This window comes from Xiphias gladius, chromosome 22 (assembly GCF_016859285.1).
Source record: "Xiphias gladius isolate SHS-SW01 ecotype Sanya breed wild chromosome 22, ASM1685928v1, whole genome shotgun sequence".
Classification (NCBI taxonomy): domain Eukaryota; kingdom Metazoa; phylum Chordata; class Actinopteri; order Istiophoriformes; family Xiphiidae; genus Xiphias; species Xiphias gladius.
Window position 1 is genome coordinate 20,938,048 of NC_053421.1, and position 18,728 is coordinate 20,956,775.

Genomic DNA, 18,728 nt, shown 5'->3' on the forward strand with positions numbered 1-18,728 from the left:
TAACCATGCATTTTTCCCAATTCCAAACACGTATTTATTTTGCCAACAGGACCCCGTCATCAGTCAAATGGCTGTCTCCATTCATCTCCCATACCTCATGTGCGCTTGCCAGTGCATTATGTCCACAAAGGAGCTACAGTATTAAACAATGAAGTGCTCTATTTTGGTCTCCTTATCAATAAAGGATCAGTCTCTGTCAGTATCTCAGCCCCCTGCATCATCTGTAAAGAGCCTGCATGAAGGAGTGCAAGGACAATGGATGACTTGATTGGAGTACATATCCCTTTGGATCACATGTATGGAAGAATGCAGGAACATGACGCAGCCAGAACCAATGTGGTTTTGCCTTTATGGATTGTGAGGTGTTTCATTCCAAGCATGACTGTGTAATGCTGACTTGCTATAGAAACCAAAGGTTCAATAAGGTCTGCCATGAAACTGTGCTTTAAAGACTTTAAAGACTTTAAAGACAGAATGTAACAGTTGTTGTTTATAGTACATGAAGCATCAGAGACAAAACCCTATTGACCAACACATATTTTCCTGTCCCTCTCTTACTTCTCTATGGCAGATCCCCAGCACTTCTTGAGCTTTCATGTTCTCCTACCATATTCTCTCTGCAGTGTGCACTATATACAGTACCTGTTCAGTATATTTCCATCTCTTCCATCCAGTGTACAATATATTGGACTAAATTCCAGTCTGCTTTGACTGTGTAAAGGGTAAACATGGATCTTAACTGCACACACTGACTCCTTATCTCTTGGTCAGTGTTTATCAAGGAGTCATCAGTACTCATGCTGAGGTGGGGGTTAAATCTGCAAAGCAATAATCCATTTAAGATTGTTTACTCTAAAGTGTCATAGTAGCCCAGCAGGTGCTCTTGAGTTTGAATCTGACTCATGACTTTTGCAGCATACCTCCCTCTCCCCAGTTTGCTCTCTATCTTCATTGTAGTCCATCTAATGAAGCATGGCTGCCATAAAAATAATCATTAAGGAAAGATTATCTCCCTCTCACCTCTCTCTCAATCACCCTCCATCTCTCATTGAGTTTGGAATGCACCAGTGCAATCACCCCCACTGAGTGTAACACTCATGTTGGGTAATTTTGTCTTACATAAGGGAGAGTATTGCACACAACAAGACATGTAAAAACAACATCAGGCAAGGCCAGAGGGAGAGAATGCAATCCTCAGCTATTTGTAATGGAGAACAGGGGAGGGGCAGAGGGATGGAAGATGGATGTGATTTCACATTAATTGTGTGGGTTCACAGGACTGTGCTTTTGTATGTGTGTATGTGTGTGTCCACATGGGGTGGGAGGTGTTAGTGGAATTTCTGAGACTTATACTGATTTTACAGGCGCAGCAGGGATTGTGTGTGTATGTTTGAATGTGTGCACATGAAAGTCAGCATGAAACCATGTGTGAGTATGTACCTACATGTGTATTGCGGAACATGTGATTTTGTGGCTACATGTATGTGTGTGTTTAAATGCATTGGAATTTGCGTGTTTGTGTGTGTGTGTGTGTGTGTGTGTGTGTGTGTGTGTGTGTGTGTGTGTGTGTGTGTGTATGCGTGTTACAAGCCTCCATTCTTGGCTGGGGGTAGCAAGTAGAATCTTGTGTGATGTTAAATTTGCAGTCTGTATAGCCAGATACAGGCTGGTGATTCTTCCACAAGTCAGTTCCTATATAACGTTTTTGTTGCTGCAAACAAAAACAAGTCATGCAGGTAGGTAAGTTAGCTTTATTAGTATTTGCTATTTTATTGCTTTTTATCATTGACTATAGGCATGTCATGTGAAACCTGGTCTCTTTTCGCTCATGTTTTAGTTTGAGGTCCCACACATTTTAGGGCAACAGACACTGGTTGCATCTCAGGCATGTCAAAACACATGCAAGATTTGTTTGTAAGCCTGTACACCAGTGGCATTGTAATTTGTGTCATCATGGAATGTCAATTTGTCAGAATAGCTGCTGTCCCGTTTCCAAGAATCTACACTCTTTCACTCTTCAAAAAGCAGTAATTTCATCATATTCACTCCCTGCTCTTTGACAACAAATCCCACCTACTGTAGGTTGTCTACTTCTTCTCAATGTATGACACATTCTGCGTGTCCATAACCAGTTTGATGTGTATTGCAGTTTACTGTAGGTATTTTTTATAAAGAGTCGGTCAAAATGAAAAAGAGAGTAAATTTTGACTTCAAATAATGCTAGAGTTGCTCCATGCATCCTGGATATGTAAGGAGGCAACTTTTTGCTAAAATGTTAGCGTTATCAACGTTATACATTTACATTACAGGGCTGTGTTTTTGTCAGCTTGTCCTGGAGTTTAGAAATTCTAAAACTTCAAGGTTTAAGTAACTACAACTCCCAAAGTGCATTTTGAAAAAGAAGCCTCCCATCACTGAGTTTTGATACATGCGCTACTACTATGTTTTGCTCCTCTAACTGGCTTCTTTTCCACAGCTACAGTGGCAGAGGCTCATAGGTATTGTAGTATTTAGACCTGTCAGCCATGCAAAAATGACCAACAAAACATGAATTCTCAGACACAAAGTTGAAATCACAAAAACTGGTGGCCATAATTTACACCCATATGATTATAGCATTATCCAGGAGTGTCCCATGTTTGTATGTTAAGTAAGATCTACAAGAATGAACATGGCCTTAAAATCCATCAGGCCTGGATGAAATGATTCATGCAGGGGAGAGTAGCACAGCTGACAGGATCCATTCCTGGTGAGACACAGGAGGAGCCCGGCACATCCCGAAGAGCCAGGAACCACCAAGCACTAAGCTCCCCAGCTCCCAACAAAGTAGTTCAGCAGTATCGGATCAAGTGACTTCCAGCAACCCAGCCAAAGAGTGGCACCAATTTGACGTGGATGCAGACAGAATCTTCAAATCAACAGCAAAGGGAGATGCAGCAGATGGCTTCAGATGGTAACCACCATCACTGTCAGTTTTGCAGCTGGGAAGTTCAGTGTTGAAGAGGGCAAGAACACCAGAAGCAACTACACCATCGACCTAAGGACAGACAAGATCAACCAACTGCGGCAAGACAGTTCAAGGCTACAACTGAGGAGGAGAAACTACCACTAGATGTGCTCTGTAACATCATCAGGAAGAAGTTCATGACCTTGCACAGAGCAGAATGGCACAGAAGATGGAGGAGAAAGAGAGCCAGTAAGCAAACTGCATTTATAGCTGATTCATTTGAATTCACAAAGCAGCTGTTAGGACAGAAGCACAGCGGCCATCTTGCCTTCTCTAAGGAAGAGGTAGACCACTTCCTGCACAACACTCTGAGTGAGCCAAATGGAGAAAAACAGCCAGGGCCCCACTGACATTCGATCTCCCATTGTGGAGTTCAACACCAGAGAGTACACCTGTAAGGAATTCCCGGAGGTGGTTACTGCAGCCAGAGCCAGCTCCACTCTAGAACCCAGTAGAGTATCCTGTAAGGTGTACAAGTGCTTTCCAGAGCTCCTAAGAATCCTGTGGAAGATTCTGTAAGTAATATGGCACAGGGGAACTGTAGTGGACCAGTGGAGGCAGGGGGGAGTGTTTGGATACCCAAGGAGGAGAACTCAACCAAGCTGGAGCATTTTAGATCCATCTCGCTTCTCTGGAGAAGATCTTCTTCATTGTCTTATCCAGAAGGATGAAAGACTTCCTCAAAAGAAAGCTACGCAAAAGAAAGAATGCCACCTTTCACACTGACACCTCAGTACAGAAAGGTGGCATTCCTGGAGTTCCAGAGTGCCTAGAACACATCAGAGTTGTCCCCCAGCTGATCAGGAAGGTGCACAAAGCTTCTTTTTTGCTTCTTTTTGGATGTTACTGTAATCCCATCCACCGCAAGAAACCAGTCAAGAGCCTAGTCGAGGTCTTTAACTTTAACCTCAGGGACGCAGTGGCAATCCAAGCAACCATCAAGGAGCTTGAGACTTGGCTCACCACAATGGACAAGTCTGGCCTACAACTTCAAGGTTTGGATTTACCAACATGGCAACTCACCTCAGGTCCTCTGGCCTCTGCTGGTGTACGAGATAACACTCTCAACAGTAGAGACCCTGGAGAGGAAGATCAGTAGCTACCTCCACAGATGGCTGGGTCTGTCATGCAACCTAAGCAGTGCAGCTGGAGGAACAACAAACTCTAGCTCCCTATCAGCAGCCCCAATGAGGAGTTCAAGGTTTCTTGCACAAGAGAGCCACTAATCTATCAGGATTCCAGGGACTCTAGAGTTGCATCAGCAGACATGATGTTGCAGATAGCCCAGGTAGGCCTGGAGATAGTAGAGTCTTGGCTGAGACACAGGGCTTTGGTAGGCATGGTGGCAACCGGATGGGCAGAATTGGGAGCCATCCCACAACCTTGCTATGATAAGGCCTATGGCAGGGACAGATGTCTAGTCCTGGCGGAGGTGCAGGCAGGTGTCGAGGAGGAACAGACCAGCAGGAAGGTGGGCATGTGGCAGCAGGAAGCATGGACAAGGTGGGATGGCACGCTGGAGAGGAAGATATCCTGGACTGATATCTGGCATTCAGAACCACAGCAGATCAAGTTCATGATCCAAACTGTGTATGATGTCATACCTTGTGCAGCAAATCTCCACATCAGGGGCAAGAGTAAATCTCCAGCATGTCGTCTGTGCCCTGGAAAAGGTTCATCAAGCAAATCCTCAGCATTTGCCCAACAGCCCTGATGGAGGACCACTACTGCTGGCAACATGACCAGGTGCTGAGTACAGTTGCAGAGGCCATCTCCAAAGCAGTGGCCAACAACAAGCATGTCTGCAGCCAGAGGAACATTGCCTTTTTCAGAGCTGGTGAGCAGCATAGCAACAGCCTAGGTCAGCAGCTGGTCTGCTCACTTCTGCATTGGACTGGGAGCTGCGAGTTTCCTTGGGGAGGCAGCTCAAGTTCCCAGACCACATTATGGCAAATTCATTGAGGCCAGGTGTGGTGATATCATCAGCCTCTTCAAAGCAGGTGCTCCTTATAGAGTTAACAGTTCCCTAGGAGGACTGTATGGAAGAGTCAAATGAGTTGAAGCGGTCCAAGTACCAGGAGCTGGTGGATCAGTGCCGGAGGAGGGGCAGGAAGTTGCACTGTGAGCCCATTGAAATGGGGTGTAGAGGTTTTGCCGGCTGCTCACTGTGTAAGGTCTACACTCTACTTGGCATCAGTGGGGCTGCAAAAAGGAAAGCGACCAAGTCCACCATGTAGGCTGCAGAGAGGGCCTCCAGATGGCTTTAGATCAGAAGGAGGGATCTGTGGGCCAATGCTGCTGGGACACAAGCCTGGGTCTGATCAACCCTGACTGTGTTGCCTGAGTGAGGGTTTTTGATGTTGAAAGACCTAAAACACCCGAGGACCTCAAGAAACATCACTGAGAAAGTGTCCCAGTGCATCCTGGGATGTACTGTATCTGCAAATTGGTAACATTCAAGATATTTAAGGAAAAACCTTAAATGGGAATACAAAATGGGGAAATCGCGTCGTAACCAACAGCCCTTCCCTCTTTACAGCTCTGGATATTTTGTGTGCAGCTAAAAAGGTTTGATGTATCATTTTCACTAGCTACGTAGTTGCTAGCAGCAAACTCGGAGCTATGGAAGATATATTTTACATTGCTAGTCATAACCAGACAGTATTTCACCAACACTCTGATGTCAGGTCAACTGATCTTGTAGACCTGAGAGCACTAGCTGTTTCTTTGAGTTGAGGGAAGAGTCTGACATCCCCACTGTAACAAACTGAGCTGTGCTCTTTGTGCACTGTGTGGGCAAAGCCAGCTAGATATCATGCTGGCCATCAGCTGGCCCAAAAATAAATCGAGGCAAACAGTTAATGCTACTAAGAACAAGAGAGCATTTGACTTCTTATTAAGTGCTAGCAAAAACTAAAACTCTTCACGACAAGTTATGTAATAAGGTTGGTTCTCATGGTGTATGGTTGATAAACCTGGCTGGATCTACATTGTTTCTGACCTAACAGCCTTTGAGTCACATAAGCCTCAGAGGTGGGCTTGCTAAAATTGATTTAACCTATACTTTCAGCCACCGGTCTGCCAGACCTGTCCCCTTGTAAAGAAAGCAGTGCTGATAGCAAACAGATAAGGGGAGCACAATGTAAACACAGAGCTCTACTGAAATGTTAATAATGGATTTTCACATAACCCTCCACATTAGAATAAGAAGATTCAGGTTGAATATTGATGAGATGGCCCTGTAAATGACAGGTGGTGGGAATTCTCATATGGATATGGAATTCTCATGTGGATTGTAACTCAAGTATGTGTAGTTTTGAGAAATATATTGCCATATAGCGATTGCTTATTCCATTAATTGAGCATTAACTCCAATGTTTGTCTGGCAAACCCTCACACTTCAAGTTGTATTTGATAAACAAAAAGCAGTATACCAAGATTGACCCAAATAGTTTTCATCAAGTAAACACTGAGGGTTAACATACTTTAATACCTTGACACCTCTGATACTGGCATGGGAAATATTCTGTTTTTTACATCCATAAAAGGACTATTCTAGACTCTAAACATTACTGCTTAACTGAGCTTCAGAAAACATGGCGTCATTCCTGGAAATCGAATTTCTAAACTAAGCTTCCCCGGTTTTTAATAAAACTGAACTCAACTCATTAAAGCAAGGCCTGTTTTATTTAACTATTAGTGCTCTTCTACTTCTATAGCTTGGTTTAACTTCAGTTTTGCTAAGGACAGATCCAAGCTTTACTTTCTTGATTTCAAACAGCAGTCCTGTCCTATTGGATCACATTCATCCAACTGAGCAAAGTGTAATATTTCAAGCTTGGCATAACCTGTCAGCACTCCCTTTAAATCTAACTGGCTGTCTCATGAGATGATTGCGACAAAGTTTCAGCTCTGCTCCCTGAGAAATTATGAAAGCCAATTACAATTGATCATGTTCTCACTCTGCTGCTTTTTTCTCATGCTCTCCATCTCTCTTTTTATCCATCTATCACTCAATTGTCCTATCTCACCCAGTGTTTCTGTCTCTCTGAAAACCCGAGGTGGCTCAGAATGCCCAGCTCAGCATGCATAATCCACAACACTGACCTGAATTCCCCTCTTTTTCCTGTACTTCCTCTGCTTCACTGTTCCTCTGTCACTGCCGCCCCACCTCTTAATTTCCTTTTGCTCTCTCTCTTTCTGTCCTCCCTCCAGCTGTCCTTCTCCTCAATGTGAACCCCACACATAAGGTGGTTTTTCTACCTTTTCAAGCTGCCTTGTGTCTAAGCACCACATTTCTGGATCTTCACCTATTTATCAGGATTTCACTTTGTGAAAACACTTGTATGCAGGGTGGGTGTTTCCAAGGTTACCGCAGAGGACCTAAATAACTGTGACAGCTGTGGCTGGGGACTCTAGTCAAGCAAAACAATATTGCCATAGATACAGAGTAGTAGTAAACAACTACACTTATTCCCCATGCTCTAAAAACAAACAAATTGTTATGATTTCAAACAGGCACTTTTACTTGATTCCTTAGACAGGTGAAGGCTTATGCCGTGTGTAAACAGTGTAACAGGGGGTGGTTAGATTATTAGATAGTCTAAATAAATTGCCCTATAGCAAGGTTTCTGGAATGGCAGCCAGTGGCAGCCAATGCCAGCTCTCTAGGAAGAGACCCAGAACAGCGCTACCAACCTGTGATTATATTACATCCACTTTACTGAGGGGTTAGAGGCAGAGGAGAATGCCTGGATTGTAATCTTCATACTAGTGTGTCTGTGGCCATCTGTGCCGCAGTGTTAGTGTGTGTGTTTAGTGGTCTGCGTGACGTCTGTTCTGTGCCCATGTGGCTGGTGCTGCATTCATCTTTCAGTCACCCAAAAGCAGATGTCACCAGGACGATGGGGAGCGGCAGATTGCTGTGGCGACCGACCGGTGGCAGGTTGAAGGTGTCTCCGCCCCACGGTGCCCAGCAGATGGAAGCTGAGGTCATTATCTGCTGCTCTGTTCATCTCCTTACCCCCCACACCCCCATGCCCTCTCTCTCTCTTACTGCGTCACTGTGCTGCAAAGACATATCAGTTCAGGTACTGTGTGACAGGCATTAAATAAACACATTATTAAGTGCTTTATATATTTAAATTTATCACATCCACAGAGAAGACTTTGGTAATGAATTTTAATTGACAGCAGAGCAAACAGTTTAAGTTGCCTAATGTGTTTGCATGATGTAAAGTGTTTTCTGCCCCCAATTATAGGGCCACTCCATTTCCTCATAAACAGCAAAGTAAAGAAAAAAACAGCAATAAATGGCTATTCAGAACAAATAAACCAAGTCAACAACTACAGGCAGAAAGTAGGGCAGCCTGGAAAGAAGCACTCTGCCACAGCAGGCAGCAGTTGCTGGTTTATTATGCTGCCAGAGTCCTTCTATAATAAGCTGTGCAGGCAGTATGGAGGACATGGGTAAATCCATGTTTACATGCTTTGTGTCATGTCCTTTCTGTGTGCCGTGCTTCAGACAGCTGTCGGTAACAGAGGGTCTCCCTGACCACTGCAGCATGGAATGGCTATCTAGCAAGCTAGGAGTGTCAGCAATTATCCCTCAAACTGCCGCAGGCTATGGTATATTGAGCAAATTTCACTTCCTGTGTGCCTACTGCTCCTGCAGCTCAGCAGCTCTCTGCTGTTGGTTTTCCCCTCTCTTACAAATATGAGACAGACACACACCCCAGATGTGTGATGTTGTGCATTATTGAGGCCATGAAGTATTTTGTTTGTGTTAGTGCAGTGGTGTTTGCAGCTTTGGCACCTGTCCAAATGTGCCAAGTTATTCTTGTTTGTTTGCTCTCTTGGTTAAAGCAGCATTGTAATTATTTAACTACGTACATATGGGTAGCTTCTCCTGCAAGTGAGTTAGAAGTGTTGGTTGTTTTACAGCAATACGCACATGTGGCACACAGACGTGCTGAACATTAGCTCACTAGGGTGTTGCTGTTTGGCCATAAGCTTCATTTTATAGAGCTACTGAAATGATCAAAGGTAGGCTTGTGTAAGATGGTTTTCCATGTAGGTCATTTTACTTTTTTTTTTTGTGCGTGCAACAGTCCAGCCAACTTATGTGTTAATTGGTGTCATTCACATACTTTTGGGTAAGGTAAAGCTGAAATCTGTAATGTTTTTAATTAAATATATCCTCACCATCATGGCACCCCAGAATTTTAAGTACAGACTTTAGAATATCTTCAGAAATAAATGCAAATTAACCAATTTTATATAATCAGAATATTTAATAAAATATCCAAAGTTCCTGATCAACAACAACAACAAAAAAATGCTTTCATGGTTCCTCAAACAAATAAGACTCACCTTTGCTTTATTTTCAGTGTTCACATGACCTGAATTAACCAATGAATGATGGTTTTATTTCATAAAAAGGGGCTGATTGTTTCCAGTTTCTTTTTCAATGACGCAGAGAGCAAAGAGAGCTGTCTGAGAGCATCAGAAATGCTATTATCAAAAAATAACCTAAAACATAACAATTCAAAAGGCTACAAGGCAATCGCGAAAGATCTTGAAATCCTAGTTTCAACAGTTCATAATGTTATCAAGAAGTTTCACAGTGGTTTCAGCATGTGCCATACACCGCACACTAAATCAAGTAGGGCTCCATGGGCGCAGGCCATTGAGGACATCACTATTGAAAGAAAAGCACAAAAAGGAAAGGCTAATGTTTACAAAAACTTTTATAGATAAGCCCCAGTCTTTCTGGGATAATGTTCTATGGACAGATGATACCAAAGAAGAGCTGTTTGGGAATGCAGTACATCAGTTTGTGTAAATGTGACAAAATGAATCCCATCAGGAAAAGAACACGCTACCTACAGTAAAACATCGTGTATGTTCTATCATGCTGTGGGGCTGCTTTGCTGCCTCGGGTACTGGAGGCACTGAATGTATGAAAGGAATGATGAAATCAGAAGATTACCAAGGCATTTCAGAGCAAAATGTGTTGCCCAGTGTCAGAAAACTAGGTTTGAGGAGAAGGTTTTGGTTCTTTCAGCAGGACATATTGAAATTTAAATGAATGTTAAACTAATTTAAACAAACAGTGAACAGAGACTGCAAATTAACTTAGACAAGAGTTGCAACATCTGTTGCATTTTTTTCCTGTCAGTATTGTTCCATTAAATTAATTAACAGACACATAAACTATTATAGTCAAGTCAGTTTATTTATTGTATAGCCCAGTATCACATACAGTGTCCCAATGGGGTTTACAGAGTTTACATGTTTATTGTGACTTCGCACATAGTGACTGTCCATACCTTCCATAAATAATTCTATTAGGGTGGAAACTGTTCGGTGTCCAGACGGAAGCTCGATCATTAACATAATTCCAGACTGTGAGACACACTTCAGTCTGTGGTGAGGTTGCATGTGCCCCCCCCCCCCCCCCCCAGTGGTGCATTTCAGGGAACTGTAGCATTTTAGTGAGTAATCGTGGGGCTTTGGAGCTCTCGGTCCTCCATTTACATGTCAAAACCTCCCTAGGCTCTCTGGATGTAAGGGACCCAATTTGGAATGACAAAGCTCAGCCAGAGACAGCTGATCCACAAAGGAGGCCTGGTTAAGTTCTTCCTCCCAGTCACCAGCTGCTCCACTGACCCATAGTACCTCTATTCAGTAAACACACAGGAGAGAGAGAAAAATGCTGCCACGTGTATCTGTGGAGAAACTGAGAATGGTGCTCTATTCTTATATAATTCTTATATAACCTATTATTTGCTATCTATTATTGCTCCATTATTAAGGAATACAGATGAAACACTGTAGTTATGATTCAGCTCCAAAATTAAGCATCTTAGCATATTGTTGGAACATTGTGTACCCGTCCCCCATGTAGCTAAAATGTTACTTTTCCTTGCATTTACAGCGGGATTTGAAAGCATTCACACCAAAGAATCTATTTTGTTTTTAAGAATGCTTGCTGAATTTCTTATTTTTCTCAAATACCAAAGTGCTTTAACTGCAAAAACAGGTTACACAAACAAACAAATCCTTCCATGGTTCTGTCTTTGGGGTGTTTGTGACATTGCTGCTTACTGATGAATCCCAGCGAATACAGACTTTTGTTTCAATCGCTTTATTTATTAATTTCACTTATTTATGTTTTAGAGGAACAAAGCGAGGAACATCAGGTGAATTTAACTGTCATTGATTTTTAACACGGCCCTGCGTGTGCAGCATCTGTCACATGGAACGCCACTCTATTTGTGTCTGCGTCTGACACAAAGTGGCTTAGGGATTTGTCACCTCCCTCCCTGCATTGTGCACTGGAATGACAGGATACTGACTGGAACTTGTAGGTCACACCCTGCATGTTTGTCTTAGATTTGTGCTCGACATCCAAATGGAAACATGTTGCTCCTACACCCGTACTTCCACTTTTAGCCTCACGCACCTGACCTCTAAGAACTGCATGAGAAAATACACAGGCCTGAGTTTGTAAAACAGTAATGACAGGAGGAGATAACTGCAGGATCAGGCCCAGATGGTTAGGTATGGCCAGCTCCTGGTGATGCGGGGAAGAGATTACATAAGTTGATTTAAACCACTGAAAAGGGGGACGTGTTTCATTAGTGTCACTGGTGCCAGATCTATATTTGGAGCATGAACCCACAGAAACAGACGTGCGGGGATGAAAATAGCCTTTGATAGCCCAGTTTGGGAGCTTTATTCCATTCCAATCTCCTGCCACAGGGATAGTGACAGAAGGAGCACACTCCGCAGAGAGTAGCTCTATTCACCCAATCACAGTGCTCCCTCAGGCATGGAAGGAAGGAGGAGAGTGTGGGAAAAAGGAGAGGGGTGGAGGAATGGGGGATGGAGACACAGAAGGGCAAGATGTGTCGACAAGAATGAGCTTGGAGCTGTGTTTGTTGTTTGAAAAGCCATTTAGAAATCATACAACAAAAGAGCTGATTAGCTCTACTACCTTGCTATTAAACAGCTGACTGCTTTACCCCTATATAATATACAGGGGGATGATATTGCTGCATATGCATTAATAAAATTCAATATAATTTGAATGTTTCCAATGTTTTACACAATCCTATTTTTTATTTCTAAATTTGCTTGTAAAAATAGTTATTGGCTAACTGCATTCCTCTCATGTCCAGATAAGTGAAATGCCAAGCGTTTTTTTTCTAGTCAGTAGAGTCCAGAAGTGGCCTCAGACAGAAGGATAGACAGTCACAGTCAATGCTGCTGCAGATGCGTGGGGGGCTGGGAGGGAGTGGGTGGTAGAAACCCAATCTCCTCGTATTGGGTGCCCATTGCCCCCAGAGAGAGAGCAAGAGACAAGAGGCCCAGCTGTCCTTAACAATGGACCTGCCCCTCACCAGCCAGGACTCAAAAGGCCTCATTCAGTCCCCAGGCTCTCCAAAGGCTGCTTCCAGGGACACTAGCCAGAACATGCATGCATTCACGGCAGACATGTCTGTATCTGTTTTGAACAAATTTGTGTGTTTGTGGATATCTGTATGCATATATGTTCAAGCATGTATGTGCATATTACTAGTCACCAGAGATAAACGAACATTTTAAAAATATAGTATTGTACCTTGTGCTTCTGGGTCCATTTTGTTGTGTTGTGGTGGATTTTTAGGGTGAGTGCCTGATACTCCAAAGACTGATTTAATTGAGCATATAATTCTTAGTGTTGTCATTTACTTTTTTAGATTGATGTCACTGACAAATCTAGATTTAAAAGCCTGACCAGGGACGGCCACTGCAAATCAGCTAAGGCTGGAAACCCTGTATACATTACATTTGTTGCATTGCTTATCTGTATGTAACAGTGTTTATTCGTATGGTCCCTGTTAAATTAATGAATAGGAATATGCATTTTCTGGTGTGCCAACTTTTCCTCTGCCTGCCTCATCTACGCTGGCCTAATTAATAATTCACATGATTCGATATTTCCCAGAATGTCTTTCCCCTGAGACTGTACCTGGAATTGCAATTTAGAGGTTTCAGTATATTCCAAATGAAATAACATTTTGTGCTAAGAGAGATTTCTGCTGAATACAGCTCTGTGCACAAATACCAGTATACAGGCATTTCCAACAATCTTTGATGTCTACTGAGTTGCAGAGACACTGGGTTGTGGGAAACCGTTGCGGGATCACACCCTTATGATTGCACTAGCAAGTTCTACTGGCCTGTTTGTGTATGTGCACAGGAGTGGACCAGATCTGGGGGGCAGTGTGAACTTCCCACATTGCAGTGGGTGGAATCAGTGCTTCGCTGTGCTGAAAATCCAGTTAGAGTGCTATCTCTTAGCGACTTTTCAACATCCTCAACTGGCTGACCAGCCGATTAGTCAAGTCACCACACTAGGACACATTTCAAAAACGACAGATAACAATCAGCCACAGATGCTCAAGAACAGTACAACAGTGTCAGCCAGCTGAATGTAAGATTGCTTTGTTAGGGCTCTAAAGCTGATTATCTCAACCACCTAGAGTCACGTGATATTAAAATGGGGTTGCAAGAGAAATCAGTGACTGATAAAATGATATTGCTTTGATGGATTTTTACTTTAAAAAGGCAATATAATTTCTATGTAATGTGTTTGGAGCGCCCCAAGTGTTTTCTTAGAGTCAGTACAATACAAAAAGAATCTAGCATGTAACTTCCAGTAAAACCACAACTTGTCATTTTACACTTCTGTTTGTGAATGCATTTAACAAACAAGATATAACGTGTACATTTTTGAGCTTTAGAGGTTATTTTTTTAACTTTGGAAAAGCCAGGATAGCTATTTCCCCGTTTCAAGTCTGTGCTAAGCTAATCATCTCAAGGTCCTAGCTTCATAATTATTATAATGACACAAGAGTGCTATCAATCTTCTCATCTAAGTCTTGGCAAGAAAGCGAGTAAGCATTTTTTCCAAAGTGTTGAACCATTTATTTACAGTGGATGCTCTTTCCATACATATCTCTACTGTAAAAGTGTTGATTTTTGTTTGACAAAATACCCTTTCTTTCATGCTATCTATGATGTATGATGCTATCGCAAAAAAAAAAAAACGTGTCTACATGTGTATTGGCAACATGGCAAGTGACCTGCTATGCATTTATCCTCATCGCTACCATTATAATTATCAAGGATATACTGAAGCCAAATCCTGTTTAGATACCGTCTCTAGTATCTCCAGTGCAGTATACATCAGCTCTACTCATCCCTAAAGACTCTACTTTTTTTACTTATTTGGGGAAGGGAACAGTAACCATATCTGCAGTGGTCCTACCCATCCCAACCCAGAAATCCCAGGTTAGATGAAGGCCATGTGTTACAATACATTTCTTTCTCTCAAGTCACACGTGCATTTGTTTGGTTAGTATTGTGAACTTTAAGCTAATCTACGTGTTGCAAAGAAGTATCTAAAAGTCAACTTAGTGATTGACGTAATTGTGACAATCTACGTGACCCTCTGTACATTGAAAAGATGTGTAAACCCAACCCATCTGGTATTCCAAACATGTTGTGGTTATGTTTATGTTGTGATGTTTTTTCGACTCTCAGTTTATATTGTGCGCTAGCTGTTGATTGTTGATGTGGATGATGTGTCAGTGATGAGAATGTGCATTAGCGCATGGAGTTTGAGTAAATACATTTGGGAGATAGATGTGTGGGTGAGACAAAGAGAAGATGACGTTGTGATGCTGTTTTGTGTAGGTGACAGTCCCCCGGGTATTCCCCAGTGTCTTTATTCCATGTTGCACAAACACAGCCAGCGCTCCACAGGGGAAAGCACCAGTCAGTCAGTTCCAGGGCTTAAAGCAAGGCTTCCCCTCCCCCATCACAATGATGATCCTCACACAAACACAGACACACAAAACGGACATGGGCATGCATGCAAGCTAAACATATGCTCAAAGGCATACAGGAGAATGTTTCCACACACACAGATGCACAGGGTTGGCTTCTCTCTCCTGCACATACTCAATTGTCCTCAGTGGCCTCCCTCTATTTATTCATGGCAACCCCAGCACTGATACCATCTCATTCTATCTCAATTACATCAACCAACTCCCCATCCTCCTATTTCTTCCCTTACGCTTGCACTTGTACCCTCCGTCAGTTTTTTCTGTCTTCTTACCAGGATTTAGGGTTATATAATAACATGTTCAATATTCAGATAAATATGAGATAAAAATAATTACGATCACAATAATTGGTACCTGTAGGTTTCAGGTGTGAGTTTGATGGTTTACAAACAAAACAAAACAACAATGTGGATTTAAGATAAATAAGTGAGGGGTACAAACACATTCTCCATGGGAAATGATTTGGCAATTGCATTCAATTGCATCACCACTCTTGGTTACTCCAAATAATAAGCCTTACAGGTCACACATTACAAACTCAAAGATTTGCAAAGCAAAATATAATGTAATTTGACAAACATCAGGCAAGATGCAACAATGCCTGTGAAATATGATTTATCACTTGTTCTTTTGTGTTCATGGTTATGTGCTCCTATAATTACATGTTTCCATTTTTTCTCAGCTTCAGAAATGATTCCTAAAGCCCAGAAAAAATTCTAAATATTCCTTACCTGCTGAGGTATATCTTTCTCTGTGACAGGAGAGCCATAAAGTGAAGGATTAGGGTCTCAGAGTGTCATAAATCACTTTTACAGATTGGATTTTTCAAGTCCCCATAGAAGCTAAGGTTTTACCCACATATTGTCTTTTTCAATCATGTTTATAAGTCACAGGTGTCTTGCTGCTGCAAACAGTATTGTCACATCATCCAAGCCGCTCTATTGCTAACCCCTCTGTGTAGTATTTCATCACAATTCCAGTGTGCGGAATCAGACAAATAGCTTGATGATCTAGATTGTTTGTATCCCTGCTGCCTTTCATTATGATTCCCTGGCTACTTTCCCTGCTTTCTGGTCAAGCGCTCTCAATGTATTTCCCACACAGCACTATATTTAATCAACTGCCTTTTGAAAGTAACCTCTGAAGGATCTTCACTAAATTTCTAAAAATGAACTGTGATAATGAATAAAGCTGCTGTGGGCTATGCTGTGAAGTGTATTACCTTACCCCTCTGCAAAGCTTTTGATGCACAAATGATTAGGATATTGCTTAATGAGAGGGGTGTTTGGAACTGGCCCTGATTAATATAATAAATAGTTGCAATTATTGTTTATCGTGGCATTGGTCACATTTTGGTTGTTTGCTTTTTGGTCTTGTCGTTTATGTTTTTTTTTTTCCTGTTTCCTGAATGTGTTGGGTAATCTGCGCCTATCAGTTGCAAAATATGTACACACACACACACACACAGACATACACACACAGGAAAACTGAAAGTCTGCCATTGAACTTCTGCAATGTAGTGGCCAAATCCACTTCCCGTGATAGACAATAACAGGAAGTGGTTAACAAGGTCCCCAACAGGCATCCACAGTAGTGGAAATGCATGTAATTCCTTCCAAAACAACATGGCTTTTATAAAATGAATGTCAGAGAGCACAGAGTCACAACTACAGGACACTCCCACAAAATTTGTTCTGTTCACAAAAACACAGGATACAAACTATGAACAGCAGGAAAAGGTGGGGTCTCAATTTGGCTAAGTCATCCATGTGACGGACCGAAGTACAAATACATATTGAGGCATGTGATAGTTTTAGTTACTGTTAAAAATGTAATAATAAAACCCTAAACAATCTTTATTGCTTCATGTTGGATTTGCTGAACACACATTCAAATACATACAATAAAAATGTAAACTGAAGCAGATGTTATTGATATAAGTGACCGTCTGGATTCATTTTGTTGTTGGATGGTGTATCAGTTTATTCCTGCAAACAAACAGCACATTCTCTCTATATATTTTCAGGGTAGCTACAGCATATTTGAAATTGTTGTTTGATGCCATTAGGATGGTGTTGAAAAGAGATCACAATGACAATGCTAACATGCTGGTGTCAAGCATGTTTAATGTTTACCTTGTCCAACATCTAAGTTTAGTGTGTCAGCACGCAACAACGCAAAGTAACCTTGGGGCTGATGGGAATATCATTAGTTGTGAAGGTATTCAGTCATAAACCAAAGTATCAGACGAAAAAAATTCTTAGTTGATGCTAGCGCTAGATGAAAAGTCAGTAGCTCACCAACATCATGACGATCCATCATCTGGGAACCATGCATGTCTGTACCAGATTGTTTATTTCTTCATCTGGTAGATATGGAGGTCTTTCACAGGATGAGTTAAAACTCAGACCTGGTAGTGAAGCTACAGGAAAAGTCAGGGAATCACCAAAGTCAGTACTATTCATCCTCTGGAAACCATTAATGACTGTACCAAATTTTATGCAATGTGCCAAGTACAGTACATTTTGAGGGACTGCATCCAAATCATAGGGAGGTGATCAGGGTTGATTATGGAAATGCAAACTGCAGCACTGCAGGTCACCGAACACCAGGATTCGCATCCTGAGAATTATCTTTCCCTTGCCTTAACTAAGAGCTTTGACTCCCTCAACATAACCGTAGAACATTGTATTCATGGTTTAGTTTCTATGAACAGATATCGTATTGCAAGAGCAAACATCATACATACAGAATGAAGATTTTTGCAACTTGGCAGACACATTCATTTTAAATTTCTTCCTAATTATGTTGATGGAAAAAAAAAGTCATTTAGGCAACTTTTTGTTTCTCACGAAAGGTTTTTGCTGTTGCAAATTAGTTGTATATAAACATACTGTAGGGAATAGGGTTGGGCTTTCTAGGAAATAGGGTTGGGCTGGGAAATAATCCAATGTAGAAAAGGCAGCGATACCAACCTTTTCTCTGGCAATAGCCTCAATAGACCATGACGCATTGTGGCCAAAGGACAAATTGTGTTAGAGTGGGAGCATGACTAGTTTTTTCTTGATAACGCTTTCTTTCCTACTGCTATTTATATTTCATCCCTATAAGCAGGAGCTGAATGCAACAGCTTAGATCTTCTTTTTTTTGATAAAAGATTGCAAAGAGGAAAAAGTAATTCTTCACCTGCAGTGGAATTGATGAGGAAGACTAAAACCTTATTTGTCACCTTAAAAAATGAAGTATTGGTTGTTACGTCTTGTAAAGAACACATGAGCTGTCATCTATGATTTTAAATTACGTCGGGTTTAATTCTGAATTATTCTCCACCATATATGCATAAGTGAATATTCATGTTTATTAAGCTTATTTAAGCAGTCTTAATCCTATGTGTTGTGAAATGTTACCAGATGCAGTGTATTAACTTCTATCCTTAATAAGTATTCATACTGAATGTGCAGCTACCAGCAAACTGATGCTACTTCTTTCACTCTCTCGGTCTGTAATTAATGTTCTTCAGGGGATGTGTAAATATAGTTGCTCAGTCTTTTAGCCAATTACGCAGAACAAAGATGGCCGATGTCAGCAGAATCCTCAGTGCTCTGGGAGCTCCCAGCGCAACCACGACTGACCTTCAGGCTTTCACTTCTTTGCCGCTCCTTATCAGCACACATTACTTTGCTATTGTCATCCAGGCTCACTGCAGCCTTCCAAGGACAGTTCGGGGTTTGAATCATGCCAGAAACAAACCTTAACTTTAGTTTTTCCTGCATAATTACCCTTCCAAACAAAATCTATATTGCTGACCTATCACATCTTAT

The 18,728-nt window shown here is 41.8% G+C and overlaps 1 pseudogene; it reads left to right on the forward strand.

Moving 5' to 3' along the window:
• The first annotated feature begins 1,730 nt into the window (after nt 1–1,730).
• On the forward strand, nt 1,731–5,328 carry LOC120784004 (annotated as a pseudogene).
• The last annotated feature ends 13,400 nt before the right edge of the window (nt 5,329–18,728 follow it).